This window comes from Sceloporus occidentalis, unplaced genomic scaffold (assembly GCF_023333645.1).
Source record: "Sceloporus occidentalis isolate IW3139 unplaced genomic scaffold, rSceOcc1.0.p SCAF_239, whole genome shotgun sequence".
NCBI lineage: Eukaryota > Metazoa > Chordata > Lepidosauria > Squamata > Phrynosomatidae > Sceloporus > Sceloporus occidentalis.
This window is the reverse complement of record NW_028317219.1, coordinates 180626-195215: the sequence shown is the minus strand read 5'-3', so window position 1 is coordinate 195215 and position 14590 is coordinate 180626.

Sequence of the window (14590 nt, the reverse complement as noted above, 5' to 3'; positions counted from 1 at the left end):
CGAAGAGTGCGTTTTCGTGTTCGTTCCGAAGACATGAAGAAGAGAAGACAGTGCCGGTAAAACGTAGGCGAAGACGAAGACTCACACACGAAGAATCTTCGCCTTCGTCTACTATTCTCCCCGGTCCCTTCCCCATCTAACTTACCTTATCTTCACAGCATCGCGGGAGTTGACTGAAGTGGAAATCCGCAGGTCCGTCGTCAGGGGTTACAGGGCAGTGTGAGTGAGCCTATTGGTCACCTGCAGGGTCTTCCTCTGGCATCAACCAATTGGTTGATGCCAGAGGAAGACCCTGCAGGTGACCAATAGGGCTCACTCGCACGGCCTTTTTAACTCCTGATTTCCGCTCCCGTTAACCCCTGCGATGCTGCGTTGGATAACGGGAGCAGAAATCCGTAGGGTAAAGGGCTGTGCAAGCGACCAATAGGCTCACTCGCACGGCCCTTTACCACTAGTTGCTAGGCAGAAAAAAAAAATCAACCTGGGACCCTGCTGCAACAGTTAAAAGTCCGTGCCAGCGACAAACAAAATCGCCGGTACGGACATTTAACTGACACAGCGGGGACACCAGTGGTCTCCCCGCTGTGTCAGTTAAATGTCAGTGCCAGCGTCCAACAAAGTCGCCGGTACGGACATTTAACTTAGCATAAATAACTTACTGTAACTTCGGACACAATGCTGCCCTCTGTTGGTTTTACATTAAGTAGCATATGCTTGAAATCCAAAGTTATTATGCTACTCAGTGTAAAACCAACAGAGGGCAGCATTCTGTCCGAAGATATATTAGCCATATGTGGCAGTGTGTTCATTTTCATTTATTAATTATTTAAATAAAATATATCCCCATGATCCGCTGGTCTCCCCGCTGCAACAGCTAAATGTCCGCACTCGCGGACATTAATTCTGTCGAACTTGAAAACTCTTTTTTTCTATTTATTTTGGGTTTTTTTTGTATTAAACTGTTATACGAAAGCATCATGGGAATGTATTTTATTTGAATAAATGCAAATGAGCTCACTGCCACAGATGGCTAATATATGTTAGGACAGAATGCTGCCCTCTGTTGGTTTTACATTAAGTTGCATAATAACTTTGGATTTCTTTCAAGCATATGGAACAATGCTACTTAATGTAAAACCAACAGAGGGCAGCAGTCTGTCCCAACATATATTAGCCATATATGTTCGGACAGAATGCTGCCCTCTGTTGGTTTTACATTAAGTAGCATTGTTCCATATGCTTGAAATCCAGTTATTTATTATGCTACTTAATGTAAAACCAACAGAGGGCAGCATTCTGTCCGAACATATATTAGCCATTTGTGGCAGTGTGCTCATTTGCATTTATTCAAATAAAATATATTCCCATGATCCTTTCGTGTAATGGCTTAATACAAAAAACCCCCCAAAATAAATAGAAAAAAAGAGTTTGCAAGTTCGACAGAATTAATGTCTGCGAGTGCGGACATTTAACTGTTGCAGCGGTGAGACCAGCGGATCATGGGGATATATTTTATTTAAATAATTAATAGATGAAAATGAACACACTACCACATATGGCTAATATATCTTCGGACAGAATGCTGCCCTCTGTTGGTTTTACTCTGAGTAGAATAATATTCTGCCCGAGAATATATTAGCTATATATGGTAGTGAGCTCATTGGTCCCCAGCAGGAGGCCCCCTGCTGGCGACCAATAGAGTTGCAGCAGAGTTGCTGCGGTACGCGTTAACCCCGTATTAACCCCTTAACCGGAAAAAACGAAGAAAAAACGAATATTCGCCCGAAGAGAAGACAGGAACGGGCGAATATTCACGGAATACGAAGATTTTTTTTTTGACGAAGACGAGCACGAAGACGAACACGAAGAGCCCCCTGGTGCCCAAGTCTAATTATAACCCCACCCTAAAACATGACTTTTATTAATATGTTTATTAAAAGGTATAACCAAAAAAAAAAAAGATTTTTAAAAACACCAGTCCTACTATAAAAGGTATACGTCACAGTAACATAAGCTGTGTAACACTAATATTAGGTCGTACATACTGTTGATGGCTGCAGTCCTAACAACAGAAATAATTCAATTATGACCAGTGACAGAGGCTAATTAAAAACTCAGACAAGTAGCCCTCAGTTTTGCTCCTCAGAGCTTCATCAGAGGTCTGGGCTAATGGCTTCCAAAATGGAGACTGTTTGGCCTTATATCTCCTTTGTTAGTGACATCACGGATTCGGGGAGGGAACAATCATATCCAATGGTTACCGATGTATTAGATGTGTTGCCAGATCCAGCCAATTGCTTTAAAGGTGACTAAGCATGACATCACCCACATAGTCCAATAGAATTCCATATCCATGATGGGCAGTGGTTCTCTCCAATTCCCAAAGGTGAGCAGTCAAAGAAATTGACTGACAGTTATTCTCACCAATCATAGATGTTCCTTTCCACTCAGAACCACTCCTATTACTAGATCTCCTATCCATTGTAATTCTTATTATTCACATTACACACGGTTCACCAATACAAATCGCCGGGCAGCACAGTGGCCCAGTGGCCTACACCGTTGCCCTGCAGCACTGGGGTCCAGGGCTCAAATCCCACAAGGGACACAAAAAAACACCAAGGCACCACATCCAAAAAACACCAGTGCAAATTTACATAATTTTGGCATATTTACCGTACATAGTTATACGCTTCACAATTGAATAATTCCCTTCCCAAATATCCCTATCACAATGTAAGTCTCCATAATATGGTCATACCTCCATATAAAATAAGTAAATCATTATCAGATAATCAGTATTACAAATCAGAGTCCTATTATTTAGAAACTACAAATAGGCTGAGAAGGAGAAACCTTCATTTAAACCTAGAGGACTCAAACTTTTGAGTCTATAGATCCACTTGGCTTCCTCTTTTAATAGTAATCGATCCAGATTCCCTTTTCGTGGACCAAGTTTAAGTTGAGAGATACCCCAAAACCTCAGAGACTCTAGATCTCCACCATGGAAAAAATTAACATGACGGGCCAAAGATGTTTCTTCTTTCCTCCTAATCGTGCCCAGATGTTGGGATATACGTCTACGGAACTCTTGGATGGTTTTCCCTATGTACAATTTATCACAGCTACATTTAGAAGCATATACAATTCCCTTACTTTTACAATTTATGAATTGTCTGACTTCATAATTCCTGCCATCCACGGGATTCCGAAATGTTTTTACAGTAGGTAGATATTTGCAAAAGCTACAGTTCCCACATGAATGTAAACCAACCAGTTGGGATTTCAACCACGTTCCTTTCTCTTTTTTATCAGTCATAAAATGACTATGTACAAGCATGTCTTTAAGGTTAGGGCCACGTCTATATGTAATCATTGGTCTATTTCCGATTACATCTTTTAGGTCTGGATCAATGGTCAGTAATCTCCAGTGCCTCTTAAAAATCATTGACACCTCAGTAGAGTAACAGTCATAAGTTCCAATGCACCGTATCACTTGTGGGGAACCATTGTCTACCTTGTCTTCATGGAGTGCCTGATCTCTGCCGGTATTTTTTGCCCTTCTAAACGCTTTCTTTAAACAGTTGATGGGCTATCCCTTAGCCATGAATCTAGACTTTACATTCTCACATTCCTTTAGGAAAGTGGATTCCTCAGAGCAGTTTCTCCGTGCTCTGAGGTATTGTCCTACAGGTATTCCTCTTCGTAGTGGTTCTGGATGACAACTAGTCCAATGGAGCAGATTATTGGTAGAAGTGGGTTGTCAGTCTGTATTTTCAGACCGTCATCTATATAGATAGTCATGTCAAGAAAATTGATCTTTCTTGTCTGAAGTTCATGCGTGAACTTCATCCCGATGGTATTATTATTGAGAATATCAACAAAATCCAAAAAAAGTGCAGGATCCCCATCCCAAAAAATCAAAATATCGTCAATGTACCACTCCCAGAATAAAATGTGACTAGTGTAAAATAATAAATAATCATTAAAAACGTGCTCGTGCTCCCACCACTCCAGAAATAAATTAGCATAAGTGGGCGCACATGTGCTCCCCATGGCGGTACCCCTAATCTGGTGATAAAAGGTGGAATCAAACAAGAAAATATTGTGCTTGAGTACAAACCGTAGTGTCTGAGCTCTGGAAGTCTGCTGCCAAACGTCTAAGACTGACAGTGTTTGGATGCTTTGCTCTGGGGTGAAACAGGTGAGTGGATCGCCAATTGCCCACTCATTCGCCTTTTCCATTTCCTTTTCCATTTCCATTTCATTATTTTCCTTCTGATACACAACCAACCAAACATAACACACACAATAACACAAATAACACAGTGACATAACACATAACACATATAACACAGTGACATAACACATAACACACATAACACACACACGTACAATGCACAAATCCCAAGGACCTTTCCTCTTGTTATTTGTCCTGGCCTTCACTTCTACACTCACTAGCATTAATGATATAACTCACACTTCATCCTATAACATTTTTCCATCCACATACCTGCCAACAGACCCAACTTTTTCAGGGACAGTCCTGCTTTTTTCCAGTCCTGTCCCATCTAATTTAGCTAAACTAGGTATGCAAATACACATAGGTAGTTATTGCTTGGTAGGTAGCACTAGTATAAACATTAAATAAATATAATAAAGTACTAAATAATAAATCTAACTTTAAAATACATTTAAATAAACCCCTAATTTTTTTATTAAATTATTATTTTTTTTAGACATAATACATCTTTAACCAAACCAGTGCACTGCTACTAATCTTAAACATAACCGTACATTAACCCTAAGCTTTTTTTTAGTTCATTTTTCCATCCGCATACCTGCCAACACACCCAAGATTTTGGTGGACAGTCCTGCTTTTTTCCAGTCCTGTCCAGTAAAAGTTGGGTGGTTGCAAATTATGCCATTGTAAATAGGTAGCAAATGTTAGGCATGTATTACAAGTGGTCCAAAATCAATTTAAAAATGTAAAATAATCCCTATTCTTTTATTAAACATCTATGGATGTGTGATTGTGTATGATAAACGGAGGCCAAGTTCCTTGGAGCATTTGTCTCTAGGTCATTTTGTGTACAGTACACCTCAGTACGTGTGTGCAACTCTATTGGTCCTTTCGGCAGGGGGCTGGCCTGCCATCAACGAATGAAGTGCGTTCTGCAATAGAGTTGCACACACGTTCCTTCACGGCAACTGCTGCTGCTCCGATGTGTTGTTAACCCCGTATTAACCCCTGCTAGGCAATCGGGAAGGAAACGAAGATTAAACGAGCACGAAGAATGTCCGCGAATATTCGCCCGAAGAGAAGACAGGAACGGGCGAATATTCGCGGAATACGAAGGTTTTTTTCCCCCCGAAGACGAGCACGAAGACGAACACGAAGAGCCCCCTGGTGCCCAAGTCTACTGATTATGCTATTGAATTCAAGACTATTGCAGCTGAAGTTAATTGGTCCAACGAGGCTCTGATTGCAGCTTTCTACGATGGACTGTCTGAAAGATTAAAGGATGAGTTATCTACCAGAGACCATCCAGGTGACTTGGAGGATTTCATATCCTTGGCTCTCAGGCTGGATAATCGTATTCGAGAGAGACTATCTCAAAGAGCCAAGAGATGGGAGCGGAATTTCTACCGATTACCTCCAGCTGTACCTACCTCTGGCCCACCTACTCCTGCTCCTCATCCGGAAGAACCGATGCAATTGGGGGCTACCAAATTAACCCCCGTCGAAAAGAACCGTCGTAGAACTGAAGGACTCTGTCTTTGTTGTGGACGCAAAGGTCATTTCGTCCATTCCTGTCCTAATAAGCCGGAAAACTCTCGCACCCAGTTCAATTAAAGGAGCCTTGGCTGGGTGAAATTTCTCGAGCTTCTAATTTCAAGAATAATGATTGTGTACTCCTTCCTATTTCCTTGGTGTGGAATAATGTTAAAATCTTTACCGAAGCTATGCTTGATTCTGGAGCTGCTGGTTCTTTTATTGATCAAGCCTTCGCCCTGTCGCAACAGATTCCACTTTGCAAGATATTCCCATCTATTGCTATCACAGCCATTGACGGCAAACCCCTCCGTCCATCCTTTATTACTCAGCAAACGTCTCCATTGTTGCTTTCGGTGGGATTGTTACATCACGAATCTGTGAACTTTCATGTCATTTCGTCTCCTCGATGTCCTGTCGTTCTGGGTCTTCCCTGGCTTCGGGCCCATAATCCTTCCATTAATTGGCAGTCCGGAGACATAATTTCATGGCGTCCGTCTTGCTCTAAACATTGCCTGTCGTCCGTGGTAGCTAATAATACCTCCATTTCCGCTATCTCCACAGCAGCCTTACCCTGGGCTTATCAAGCTTTTCAAGACGTTTTTGACAAAAAACAAGCGGAGGTTCTTCCTCCCCACTGTCCTTATGACTGTCCGATAGACATTCTCCCTGGTACTATCCCTCCTAGGGGACGTACATATCCTTTGTCATTACCAGAATCCAAGGCTTTGGAGGAATATATCAAAGATAACCTGAAGAGGGGGTTCATTCGGAAATCTACTTCGCCAGCTGGGGCAGGATTCTTCTTTATTGCCAAAAAAGATGGAGGCCTGAGACCTTGCATCGACTATAGAGGACTTAATCTTTATTACCATTAAGAATAAATACCCTTTGCCACTCATTCCTGAATTATTTGATCGTCTCCGGGGGTCTACAGTATTCACCAAATTAGACCTCAGGGGGGCATATAATTTGATCCGTATCCGTGAGGGACATGAGTGGAAGACGGCGTTCAACACTCGCATGGGACACTACGAATATACAGTTATGCCTTTTGGGTTATGCAATGCACCGGCTGTCTTTCAAGAATTCATAAATGATATCTTCCGGGACATTTCTTTGCAATTCGTCATTGTATATCTGGATAACATACTGATTCACTCGGCTGATTTACAATCTCATCGTAATCATGTTCGTATCGTGTTACAGCGCTTGCGTCAGAATCAATTATACCCTAAACTCGAGAAATGTGAGTTTGAAGCTTCCAGAGTCTCTTTTATAGGATTCATCATATCGACATCTGGGTTTAAGATGGATCCCAAGAAACTTTCGGCAATCTCGGATTGGCCTCAACCTCGTGCTTTAAAGCCCCTCCAAAGGTTTCTGGGGTTTTCTAATTATTACAGAAAATTCATTCGTGACTTTTCCAAGATTGTGGCTCCTCTCACTAGCCTGACTAAGAATGGTGAGGACTGTCAAAATTGGTCTAAAGAAGCTAAACAGGCATTTGCTCAATTGAAAGTCGCCTTTGCCACAGCCCCAGTATTGAGGCACCCAGATGTCTCTAAACCTTTTGTGATTGAAGTGGATGCTTCTGAAATAGGAGTGGGTGCTGTGCTTTCCCAAAGAAAGGAATTTAATGATAAGCTCCACCGATGCGCATACTTTTCGAAAAAATTCTCCCCTGCTGAAGTTAACTATGATGTGGGCAATCGTGAATTGTTGGGCATAATTATGGCCTTACAGGAATGGAGGCATTTATTAGAGGGGGCCAGGAATCCCATCACCATCTTAAAGAATTTACAGTATCTCAGCAAAGCCAGAAGACTTAACCCTCGGCAAGCCAGATGGTCGCTTTTTCTTTCCAGGTTCCAGTTTGTTATATCTTACTGTCCTGGTTCCAAAAATATTAAAGCTGACGCTCTTTCTCGACAGTTTGTTAATGACTCTGATATCAAACCTACTCCGGAACCTATGTTCGCACCCTCTCAAATCATTGTGTCTGTTACCACGCAGTTATCTTCGTCTATGGTTTCTCGTATTCTCAAGGCTCAAGGCAAAGGTCCAGTTCACAGTAAATGGCCCATCGATACCTTGTTAGTTCCTGAGGAGGAAAGACTAATGTCTTATCCTGGGCTCATGTATCTAAATCTTCTGGTCATCCTTGCTCTCGTTGTACTCTAGAATTAATAAGAAGACATTTTTGGTGGCCTACTATGGTACAGGATTGTAAAGACTTCGTGGTCTCGTGTATTTCTTGTGCCACCGCTAAAAGTCTTCATGCCAAACCTGTAGGTCTGCTCCAGCCTTTGCCAGTACCTTCTCTTCCCTGGACTTGTCTAGCCATGGATTTTATTGTAGAACTCCCAGTGTCCTAGGGGAACACCGTGATATTAGTCATTGTTGATCGTTTTTCTAAAATGGCACATTTCGTTCCCCTTCCCAAAACACCCTGCTCCTGAACTCGTTCCTATTTTTGTTAGAGAAATAATTCGTTTGCATGGTCTCCCTCATCAAATAGTATCGGATAGAGGGGTTCAGTTTACTGCACTGTTTTGGAAAACATTTTGCAAATCTTTAAACATTTCCCTAGCTTTTTCCTCTGCTTACCACCCCCAATCCAACGGCATATCTGAAAGAACCAATCAATCGCTTGAACAATTTCTTTGTTTATTTATTAATGAGCACCAAGATAACTGGACACAACTTTTGCCATGGGCCGAATTTGCGAGGAATAATATGTGTCACGAGGCCTCTAAGGTATCCCCGTTCTTTTGTAATTATGGGTTTCACCCTGCTATGTTACCTAACACCTTTACGTCGACACAAGTTCCAGCAGTGGACCACTATGTTGAAAAACTACCTACCCTTTGGAACTCGGTCCAACAATCCTTATCCAGGGCTGCTGAAAGGTATAAGCAACAAGCTAATAGGCATCGCAGGTTGGGTCCCTCCTACTTAGTCGGGGATAGAGTGTGGTTATCCACTAGGAATTTCAAACTTAAAGTTCCGTCAATGAAATTTGCACCTCGGTATATCGGTCCGTTCCGTATTCCTCTCTTAGGATGCCCCGTACCTTTCACGTCTCCTTACTTAAGCCCCTCATATGTAATAGATTTACTACTTATACCCCACGTCCCAAAGCCATTTTTATTGATTCCCAGGAGGAATATGACTTTTTAGACTCCAAAAGAATACGTAATTTATTACATTATCTGGTGCATTGGAAGGGGTATGGTCCGGAGGAGAGGTCCTGGGTTTGTTCTAGAGATCTCCACGCTCCTGTGTTGCTTAAAAAATTCCATAGGAAATTTCCTAATAAACCTGGAAATTTTCGGCCTACGGACGGTCCTCGAGAGAGGGGTACTGTCACAGTCCCGGGTCCCGGCAAGCACGGGCAAGCTAATGTCCGTGCGCGACGGGCACCACGAGGTGGAGACCCCCAGAGACAAGTACTTACCCGATCTCGGCACATCCATGGTTCCTGAGTATAGCTGGGGGCGTGGTCTTGATGACAGGCTGAAGCTGCATCAGTGATGTCATGCAGTGGGCGGAGCTTAGGTTCGGACATCCTCCTCCCAGTTACCCTGTTGTGGTCTTTGCTGTGTGCACCGTGCTGTTTAGTCTCATGAGTATTTTGACCCTTTGCTTGCCTGACGTCTCTCTTGCCTGCTGATTTTGTTCCGCTACCTTCTCTGATTTGGCTACCGAATTGGCTCGTCTGACTACCCTCTATGGATTTTGACCCCGGCTTGTTCGACTACCCTCTCTGGATTTTGACCACGGCTTGTATGTCTACCCGATTTTAGTGCTCTGACCCAGCTTTTCTGACTACCGTTTTGGCATCATCTCCACCCTGCGGGATCCTTTACCAGATCCTTCTACGCTTTACCAATACCTTGTTGATCCTACTCCGTTCCAATATTACCTGCCTCTACCTGGCCTCCTTACTGTTGGGATCCTCTAAATCCTGGGGTGCTGCTGCCGGGGGCTTCTCCTTCAGCAGTAGTACTTTGGGTAGAAAAACTTCTGCGGTAAGTGCCAGTGTGGTGTTGGTCGTGACAATTGGTACATTTGTTTATGTCTGAATTTTTGTGTGAATATTAATTAAGAAATAAAAAGAAAAAGCCTGAATATAAGACTACCATATAAGAAAAATATTAATTCACATGTATTGTAAACTATTTTTCATATTTAATAGAAACTATAATTGAGAAAAAATGCATTTTTTTTTTATTTCCTTTTATTTGCCAACCTGCCTCCCAGTTATGCACTTTGCCCCAGGGCTTGCTACTCTGCCCCAGACATGCATTATATCCCCCCCTATATGCCACTCTGCCCCCAGATATACCTTATACTCCCTATATGCCACTCTGCCTCCCTATGCCACTTCCCCCCGTATGTCTTATACCCCCTATATGCCACTCTTACTCCAGATATGCGTTATACCCCCTATTGCCACTCTGCCTACATGATATACCACTTTGCCCCCCCACTTACCACTCTGTCCCCAGATATGCCTACCCTATTTGCCAATATCCCCCCTGATATGCCTTATAACACCCCTATATGCCATACCCTGACTTACTGATGCATCCCTAGACTTGTCTCCCATACTGTCAGATATTTTTCACCTGTTGCATTTTGTATGTGTTAGACTCATAAAGTAATAATTCATATTTGATAACGCATCGATAATATACTGTATTTTGCATTTGATTCATTTTGACATGTTTTAAAGATGATGCGTGATGCGTCTATGAGTGAGCTTCCCAGTGCTCGGTCATAAAAGCCCCGGGGGAAGTGTCGGGTAACGACAGAGGTTGTCTGCGTGCATCCCGCAGATGTTCACCGGCTGCCAGAGAGGAGGCTCCCCCTTTAATACAGAGAAAACAGGAAGTTTAAAAAGTGTTATGAACGAAACTCTTATATTGCTCTTACCAATAGTTATGTTGAGAATGTACAAGATTCTCCGTGTTACGTTTGTATTCATATGCCTCATAGTTCAGGCAGGGTTTTTCCTTTTTATAACCTACCCATTATATTGCTATATAATGTATTATATTGTATTGATGAAATGGTAGGATTTAGAAATAAGACTCAAGTTCTTCTCCCAGGTCTCCCTAAAACTCCTTATCCTCCCTTTTTGATAGGACTTGGAAGTCATAAAACTAAATTGAGTATGTTCAGTCTTATAATTCTTCAAAGAGAAATGAGGAAGAATAACAGTAGTTCAGACGATTGGGGGTTTGTGTTTAGAACGTACAAATATTGAGGGAGGTATTTTTGTAGGAACTAGTAAGTGTCACAAGTAGTGCAGGAATCAGGTGTCATTGTACATCTTGTTAATATTGCATGGGAAGAAGATGGGTTATGGGTTATAGGTAAAGTACATATTTATGTGACATTAAATGGGTCTTATTAGGTGTGTGGAAATTATGAATTTCCTAGATTACCTGAGAATTGTCAAGGATCATGTTATGTGGCCTACATATTCCCTGCAATAAGACATACTAAAAGAGCAATAGGTGTATTTGGGGTTCTTGGAACTAAAAGGCACCATAAAGACGAACCCACGTTTTCAAAAATTATGGGTAGCTAGGATAATTTCATAAATATAATAATTCCTTCCACTGGAGTCAAAGATAATTGGGGAAGAATTAAACAGAAAACGCTCTCACAAGTATTACAGCAGAAATGCAAGCACTACGACTGGGCGCCATACAGAATTGTATGGCTCTTGATTTTATTTTAGCTATTATGCTCACTAGTGGGCTCTGAATATTGCACTTATGTTCCAGATTTCTCTCAAAATCTTACCCTAGCGGTTGGTTAGATTAGGCAAGAAGTATGCAAAATGCAAAAGACAAAGGACAAGAGATCATGCTACCCAAAGCGTATGAGCAATATAAAGCTGTGTTCGAAGAAAAAAGGGTAGAGACCCTGCCCCCACATACGATTGTCCTATAGATCTCCTGCTTGGGGCACCCATACTATATGGCAAAATATACCCACCGCAGAAAAATAATTACACATCTTAAAGGAATACATCCAAGAAAATCTAAAGAAAGGTTTCATCAGATCCTCTACGTCCCCAGCAGGTGCTGGCATCTTTTTCGTGGGAAAAAAGGATGGCAGCATACGTCCATGTGTGGATTACAGAGGGATGAATCATATCACCATCAAAAATAAATATCCTCTGCCACTCATTCCTGAACTCCTGGAACGCCTCCAAACAGCAACCATCTACACCAAGATAGACCTCAGAGGTGCCTATAATCTGCTTCGAATGCGCCAAGACGATGAGTGGAAAACTGCGTTCCGATCCCGATATGGACACTACGAATATTTGGTCATGCCTTATGGACTGTGTAATGCCCCTGCTTCCCTTCAGCATTTCCTTAACCACATCTTCAGGGACCTCCTCCATCAGTACGTAGTGGTGTATTTGGACGATATCCTCATCTTCTCCCCTGACCTACATACCCACCGTCTTCATATGACAGAGGTCTTGAAAAGGTTACAACACCACTTATACGCAAAGATCGAAAAGTGCATTTTTGAAACGGATTGTGTGGAGTTTTTGGGTTTCATCAGACCTGGCAAGGTTGAAATGGATTCTCGCAAGGTAGAGGCAATCCTCTCATGGCCGATACCACAAAATAAGAAGCAAGTACAGCGCTTTGTGGGATTTGCCAATTTCTACCGGCAATTCATCCGGAACGTCTCACAGACAATCCAACCATCTCAATAAAAAGGACGTCAAATGGTGTTGTTCATCAGCAGCACAAAAGGCATTCAACACCCTTAAACATCGGTTCACATCGGCTCCCATTCTCCATTTGCCAGATCCCAAAAGACCCTTCTTCCTCGAAGTGGATGCATCCAACATAGCAACTGGGGCCGTGCTATCACAAAGAGACTGCGACACAGGACTCCTACATCCAGTGGCCTTTTACTCACGCAGACTAACTGATGCCGAATCCAACTACGACGTAGGGGATAAGGAGCTACTAGCCATCAAAAGAGCCTTTGAAGAATGGAGGCATCTTCTCGAAGGTGCCAACCACCCCGTCACAGTGTATACAGACCACAAGACTCTAGAGTACCTCAGAACCACGAAACGTCTCAATCCCCGTCAAGCACGATGGGCTCTGTTTTTCTCCCATTTCACGTCACTTATCGTCCTGGTTCAAAGAATCAAAAAGCAGATGCCCTCTCCAGAATGCATGCTCCAGAAGAGGCAAAACCCAAACAAGAGGAGACAATACTGCAAACACACCACTTCATGGGTGTCACGACCCACTTCTTGCAGGATATCCAAAAAGCTGCTTCCTCCCTTGATCTCCTGACCTCACCATAAGGATATCCTCTGTCACACGGGAAAAAAAATGTTCCTGAAACCATACGTCCTCTTGTGCTGCAACATTGTCACGATGCCCTCACAGCAGGGCACGGTGGACAAAGAAAAACCCTCTATAACATTCAACGCTATTTCTGGTGGCGCTCTCTTCCCCACGAAAGGAAATATGTCAATTCCTGTGCCGTTTGTAACCGTGCCAAGACTGCTACCTCCACAATGGCAGGTCTGTTGCAACCCCTGCCTATACCATCCCAACCGTGCAGTCATCTCACGGTCGATTTCATCGTGGACCTCCCTGACTCACAAGTATACAACACGATCATGGTCGTGGTCGATCGGTTGACAAAAATAGCCCACTTCATCCCAACCAAAGGGCTCCCTACTGCCAAAAGAACAGCCACCCTTTTCCTTGACTCTGTATTCCGACTCCATGGCATACCCGAATCCATTCTCTCCGATCGAGGCACGCAATTCACCTCCTGTTTCTGGAAAGCATTCCGTCACTCATTGAACATCTCCGTAGCCCTCTCCACAGCTTTCCATCCCCAGTCGAATGGTCAAACAGAGTGAACAAACCAGACCTTGGAAACATACCTTCGTTGTCACTGTACATACCTCCAATCCGATTGGAAAGAGCTACTCACCACGGCTGAATTCGCTTACAATACCAGACGACATGACTCTACGCGTGCTTTCCCCTTTTTTCTCAACTATGGATACCAACCCAATAGCCTCCCTGGCCTTCCACCGCTCACTTCTGTTCCTGACGTAACAGAGCGACTACGTCTACTATCCCGCAACCTGCAACGGGCACACGAAACGCTACGTGAAAGCCAACAGTCGTATAAACGATATGCCGATCGGAAACGACAAACACCACCTGCGTACAAGATAGGCCAACAGGTGTGGTTGTCCACTAAGCATCTGAAACTCTCATGTCCATCCAGAAAATTGGGTCCTAAGTACATTGGTCCTTTCACTGTAAAACATATCTCTCCAGTGGTGATCCGGCTAGATCTTCCAGATTGGTACAAGGTCAGGGCCGGACTGGCCCACCGGGATACCGGGAAATTTCCCGGTGGGCCGGAAGGTCCGTGGGCTGGGCGGCCTGCAGACTTACCATGAAGACAGCCGCTGAGCGGCTGCAAATGGCAATGAACGCCTCCCTCGGTGCCAGGGGCGGGCTGGGCAGGGGGGCAATTGCCCCCCAGGCTTCCTGAAATCTAATCAAAGCGGCCGCTGGGTGCTGATGCGGCCGGCCGGCCTCAGCACCCAGCAGCCGTGTGCGATGGCCGTCTAGTGATGGGAGCAGTGTGAGGGGTGAAAGCTCCGCCCCCTCGCACTGACTTTTCACCCCTCACGCTGCTCCCATCACTATGCGGCCATCAGATTGCTGGGAATGTAATCTGAACGGCCGGTGCGTGCTGATGCCGCCGGCCGCCTCTGCTTTA